This window comes from Strongylocentrotus purpuratus, unplaced genomic scaffold (assembly GCF_000002235.5).
Source record: "Strongylocentrotus purpuratus isolate Spur 01 unplaced genomic scaffold, Spur_5.0 spur5_scaffold_17, whole genome shotgun sequence".
NCBI classification, from domain to species: domain Eukaryota; kingdom Metazoa; phylum Echinodermata; class Echinoidea; order Camarodonta; family Strongylocentrotidae; genus Strongylocentrotus; species Strongylocentrotus purpuratus.
Genome location: NW_022145602.1, coordinates 2,995,799 through 3,001,908, shown reverse-complemented (window position 1 = coordinate 3,001,908; position 6,110 = coordinate 2,995,799).

Sequence of the window (6,110 nt, the reverse complement as noted above, 5' to 3'; positions counted from 1 at the left end):
TTTTTTTTCTTCTATGTTTTGTGTATGTCTTTTGGTAATCCCCCCCTTTTGAGTTTTTTAATTAAAACAAAAAAAGGTGACTTTACGATAATTGCCATAACATGTATGAAAAAAAAACATTCATGAAAGTTTGTTGTTGTTGTATGTGTGGGATGGTGTTTTGTTTGGGGTTGGGTAGAAAGGGAATAGGTAATTATTTGTTTTCATATTATAACTTATTCAATTCCTAAACAGACGATCGTAATTTGTGATTTTTAACATTCGAGTTTTGTTTTATTATAACTGTTATACATGTGTTTATCTATTATTATCTAAATCTAAGGAAATCCATATTAAAACTAAACATTTAAACTCAATGATAATTGCCATAACATGTATGAAAAAACATTCATGAAAGTTTGTTGTTGTTTTATGTGTGGGATGGTGTTTTGTATGGGGTTGGGTAGAAAGGGAATAGGTAAATATTTGTTTTCAAATTCGAACTTATTCAATTCCTAAACAGACGATCGTAATTTGTGATTTTTTACATTCGAGTTTTGTTTTATTATAATTGTTATACATGTGTTTATCTATTATTATCTAAATCTAAGGAAATCTATATTAAAACTAAAAACTTAAACTCAATGATAATTGTCATAAAATGTATGAAAAAAACATTCATGAAAGTTTGTGCGAGTTCGAGGGAGATGAAAATGGTTTGTCTATCTAGTAGGGTGAGAATGTATAGTATTATTGCGTTGAAAAAAGGTACGAAAGCATCTGGTAAATTATCTCTCGATAGTTCATACATAAATATTCCAATATCATATAAGTGCAAGTCAGATATTTTAAGAATATTTCAATTATAGAAAAGCATATTTGTATGGGCAAGACAATCAACATTATATCATTCTAACAGCCCGTTTTTGTACAACATTAACTTTATCCATTAGAGTTATAGAGCTTTTCCCCCATGCGAGTATACATTAATTAAGATAAGGCAAGATCATGGTAGAATAGAGTAGAAGCATGACATGAGGAGGTACAAAAGGTTTCAACTTATTCATTACACCGGAGTTCCTTGACAACAGCTTACATAAACAATCGATGTGAACTTTTCATATTAGTTTACTGTTGATATAGACACATAAGAATTTGGTGAAATCAGCCTGGTTGATAGTTACGTTATTGATTTTGATATGACCTGGTAAGGATGATACAGAATTACTGAATATCACGAAGTATGTTTTATTTATAAAGCGACAATTTATTTGCTTGGATCCATTTAAAAACGCAATTTAATTCGGTGTTTACAGTGTTTTGAAGAGTTTCTGGGTTTTTGTGAGAGCAAAGTAAATTGGAGTCATCCGCGAAAAGAATAAATGATAAGATTTCAGAAGAGTTTTTGAGATCATCGATGTATAAAATAAAAAGGAGCGGACCTAATAAAGTACCATGGGGAACGCCACAGGTAATTGGTTGTAGAGTCGATTCCGAACCATATATATATATATATATATATATACAACTGTTTTCTACCACTGAGGTAGCTCCTGAACCACCTCAAGGCCCTACCTCGAACACTATAGTGGGATAACTTATGGAGTAAAATATCGTGATTAATTGTATTGAAGGGCTTGGAGAAGTCCAGGAAAATACCCGCAGTATGTAACACATTGTCAATGGCATTTGCAATCTTATTGAAAACTAAAAATAATAGAAGTGCGTGCGCTGTTGAGTGCTTCTTGCGAAAAACCAAACTGGGTGCCGGAGAGAACATGATTACAATTAAAAAAAGCAACAAGCGAGAATAAACAATTTTTCGAGGATCTTTAAGAAAATGGTAAGAAGTGAAATTGGGCGGTTATTTCCTATTGATCACCTTTCTTAAAAATAGGTATAACCTATGCGATCTTCATTTTATTAGGGACAGTGCCGGTTGTTAGTAATAGATTGAAAATATGTTTTAGAGGAGAAACTATTAAATGGTTGATTTCTTTGAGTAAAACATAAGTATTACCGTCATACCCTGAACTATTTTCCACAATGGCGTAGGTTCGAATAACAAATCGTTTACAAATATGAATGGATTCTGTCTTTCACTGGAGACAGTGTGTAGAACATGGAACGTAATATTCATAAGAAATACAAATCTAAAGCATGATAACAGAAGACAATGCATGAGAAACAAGGGAAAAACGGTGTAGACTGACTGTGGCTGGGAGTCACCACCAGGGTGTAAAAGAAATATTAAACAAAATATTAAGAATATTATACAAGAATTACAAAGTCAATAGGAAATTCAAAGGAATATTTTTTTTTATTACAATCAATCAAAACAATCAGTATACAAAAAAGTATTTTTTTGCGTAAAGTTACATTTTAACTACATGTACTAAATTATCAACCAGTCCTTAAAAAAATTTAAAAAAATATGGGAAAAGAAAACAACCAAGTTAATTGGCATCATAAAGTCGCTTAATTTTTAAAGACTATAACCTTGAACTAAATACCGAATAAGTACATGATTAGCCTTTCTATGTTTACATCTTAGGATGTATTATAGTATACTGTTTTATTAACTTTAAAGGCATTGTGTTAAACGAAAACAGATATGTTATATTGTATTGTAGCTTGATTTACATGATTTATATATTTTTAATCAGAATAACATTCAATTGAAGTGCAATGACATTTGATAGATGTATATGTAAAGTAACATAATTGAATTCAATTCAAATACAACTTTAACACATTTCAATACTGCTGAAAAGCGATGAAGTTTAATAGATAAAATATAATGCAAATATGAAAATAGGATATTTATAACGATTTATAATAATTTAATTTTTTATTTCTATGTTTTATAAACAAGATTTCATTCGACTGAATTGCATTTAACCGAATTGCATTCTACTGAAAAACTGAAAAAGCAGACCCACTGCACCTCGATATCACTGAAATGCAATGAAGTTTAAACTTACGATAGTTATTGATCATTTAAAGGTTCATAAGCAGAGCTGCATTCAACTGGATTTCACTCAATGACACTGAAATGCGACTTAATTGCATCTGAAGACCACCGAATTGCAACGAATTTGAATGAATACAAAATAATTAAATACATGAAATGATAGTGCATTTTTAAAGAAAATGGCTATCATCTCCGAATGCTGTCACGAAAAGGAATACATGAATGCTATGATATTTAAAATAACATTTTTTCATAGCATATTAGGACAATCGTCCCCTGGAAAATCACCCCCGGAAAATAATCAGCCCGTAAGCCCCCAGTCCCGCCCCCACCCCACCTTGGTTGATAACCCCAAGTCCTAAAAATAACCCTATAAATGACAATGTTGATGTGTAGGAGCGATTATTTTAATATTTCTAAAAATTACAATAGCCATGACATAGTTATGTCATTATTACATCTTGTATAGAAAGGAGGCTCTCTATGTTAAGTCGAAGACAAAATTATCAATAATAATCATAATAAGCTTTTATATAGCGCTTAAAGGGATCCGGTAACTTTGTCTCAGATTCTTAAACAAAATCTGGATTTAGCTCATGCTGCAATGATAATTAAAAACCTTTAGGTCAGTCAGGAACCCCATGAATAATACGAGCCGATCGCCTGTCTAATTATCAAGATATTTATGATTGGAATTACAAATTTTTAAAATTGTCAAACGGTTTTCATAATACAACAGTCTATTGGGAAAAACGAGTATGGTTAAAACCGGTCACTCAAAGATTTTTTACTTTTTTGAGGCACTTCTTGATCGTTTGAAGCGTAATTTTTTTAGGGCTTCAATATTACACCATATCACAGACACTGAAAACACGTAGGGCCATGCATCTCAGATTTAACATTGTTAAACGATGCCTTTAATACAATTTCTCTAAGCGCTTTACAAATATACTATTGCCCAGATCATTGGATTCAAAGCTTGCCCGCACACACTGTGTGTACAATCTCCACTCCCTGGGGAGCATTCCAGCCAGGCGTTACTTGACGCTCAAAAACTGTTTGACCAACAATGACAGTTGCATCCTATATACCTGGTACCCATTTTACGACATTTGAAGATTCTACAAGTAACATTGCTCGCAGCCTAAATAATTTTCTTCTCCAAATTAAAAACGTTGTATTAATATGGAACTGATTGCATGTGTAATGTTTTTTGTTGTTCTTGTTCTAAGTTTACATAATGTAAACGTTATGGCCCGAATTCACAAAGGAGCTTTGTCGACAAACCTTGGTTTTCGTACGTCATATGACGCGTTTTTACGCGTTTTTTTACAAACCTGGTTTGTAAAGAACAAAAGGAGGTTTGGCGAGACAAAAGAAGGTTTGACGACAAACCTTGGTCTGAGCTCAAACCTTGCTTTGTGAATTCGGGCATTTCAGTTTACTCAGGGACCTCGGGTTTTTAAACACACGAATAGAGAGAGAGAGAGAGAGCGAGAGAGATAGAGAGAGAGAGAGAGAATATTGACTTTGCCTGGAAACCACACAAATCTATGTCTGATCCTAATAAGTAATGCCATGAAATACGGACTAGCACACCCCTATCATATCAAGTCACAGCATCATAGGTGATTAATATATTTCATACGGCTGGGCTTGCATCTATTAAGGGTAAGAGAAGAAAGAAAAACACATTTGAAAGGAACATTCTGAAAGGAACCGCACCTTGATTGACATCATTTGAAATTATGTTCGCGCAGGTGGGTTTTATATATAAAACGTATTATGTTCTAAACACTGATTGTTACCTGAGGAGGACTAGCATTGGGGGCTCAGTAGCTTAAAAAACATGTTTGTCGAATAGATTATTTAGAGTAATATTACAATGGAAAACTATTTCAAGTGTAAGCGTGTCCAAATTTGGCTATTAATTTGGTTTCGTTTTAATACACACATTCCTCTCTATTATAATATACGAAATAACTAGGACGGACATGAAACTGAGGTGGAAAAAGGAAAGAATATTTTGGCTTCAGCTTATTCAGGACTGGTCCACTATGCTTTGCAATATTTCACATATGATGTTCAATAGATTGAAATATCCATATTGTCGGCCTCGTTCAAATGCAATTTACTCAAAATGTTCTGTTTGAACCTCTACCGCCAAATATCAAAGAAAATGGAATTTCACTGCGGCCAGAGTGACACCATTATCATCTGCAAACATATAACGGGCTATTATGTGATGCATGGTAAATTCATCTTTTTGGGCAATAAGTTTGCGTTGACGTCATTATATTTGACTAAACTTGGCAGACAGTTGTCATGTCTATAGATACGTATGGCTGGAAAGAGCATATTAGTTCATAAGTTGACAACCGCAATTCTAAATTTTCTCGGTCTGCGATTTCACCACCCCCCCCCCCCACAATAATAGCTTGTAAATGTTACTAGAAAAACAACAACATTAATGAAAAAATATGGTACTTAGAAAGTGTGCACATTTCCTCTAAAATTATTATTTAGTAGCAGAAATCTGACCGCCCCAATAGCTAAATTCCTTACAGCATCCCCATGTAGGTATGTTGGTGAATAATGTATTTCATACGGCTAGTCTTATAACAAGGGTAACAGGAGAAAGAAAAACAGATTTGAAATGAACATTCTAAAAGCAACCGTACCTTGATTGACATCATTTGTAATTATGTTCGCGTTGTTAGGTTTTATTTCAAATCAAAATTATGTTAGGATCACTGATTGTAATATGAGGGGTACTAGCATTGGGGAATCAGAAGCTCAAAAACATGTTTGTCGAATAGATTATTTAGAGTAATATTACAATGGAAAACTAGATTAATGCACAGCACACCCATGTACACTGTAGGTATGTTGGTGAATAATGTATTTTATACGGCTCGGCTTATAACAAGGGTAAAAAAAATACAGGAGAAAGAAAAACACATTTGAAAGGAACTTTCTAAAAGGAACCGTACCTTGATTGATATCATTTGTAATTATGTTCGCGTTGTTAGGTTTTATTTCAAAACAAAATTATGTTAGGATCACTGATTGTAATCTGAGGGGTACTAGCAATGGGGGCTCAGAAGCTCAAAAACATGTTTGTCGAATAGATTATTTAGAGTAATATTACAATGGA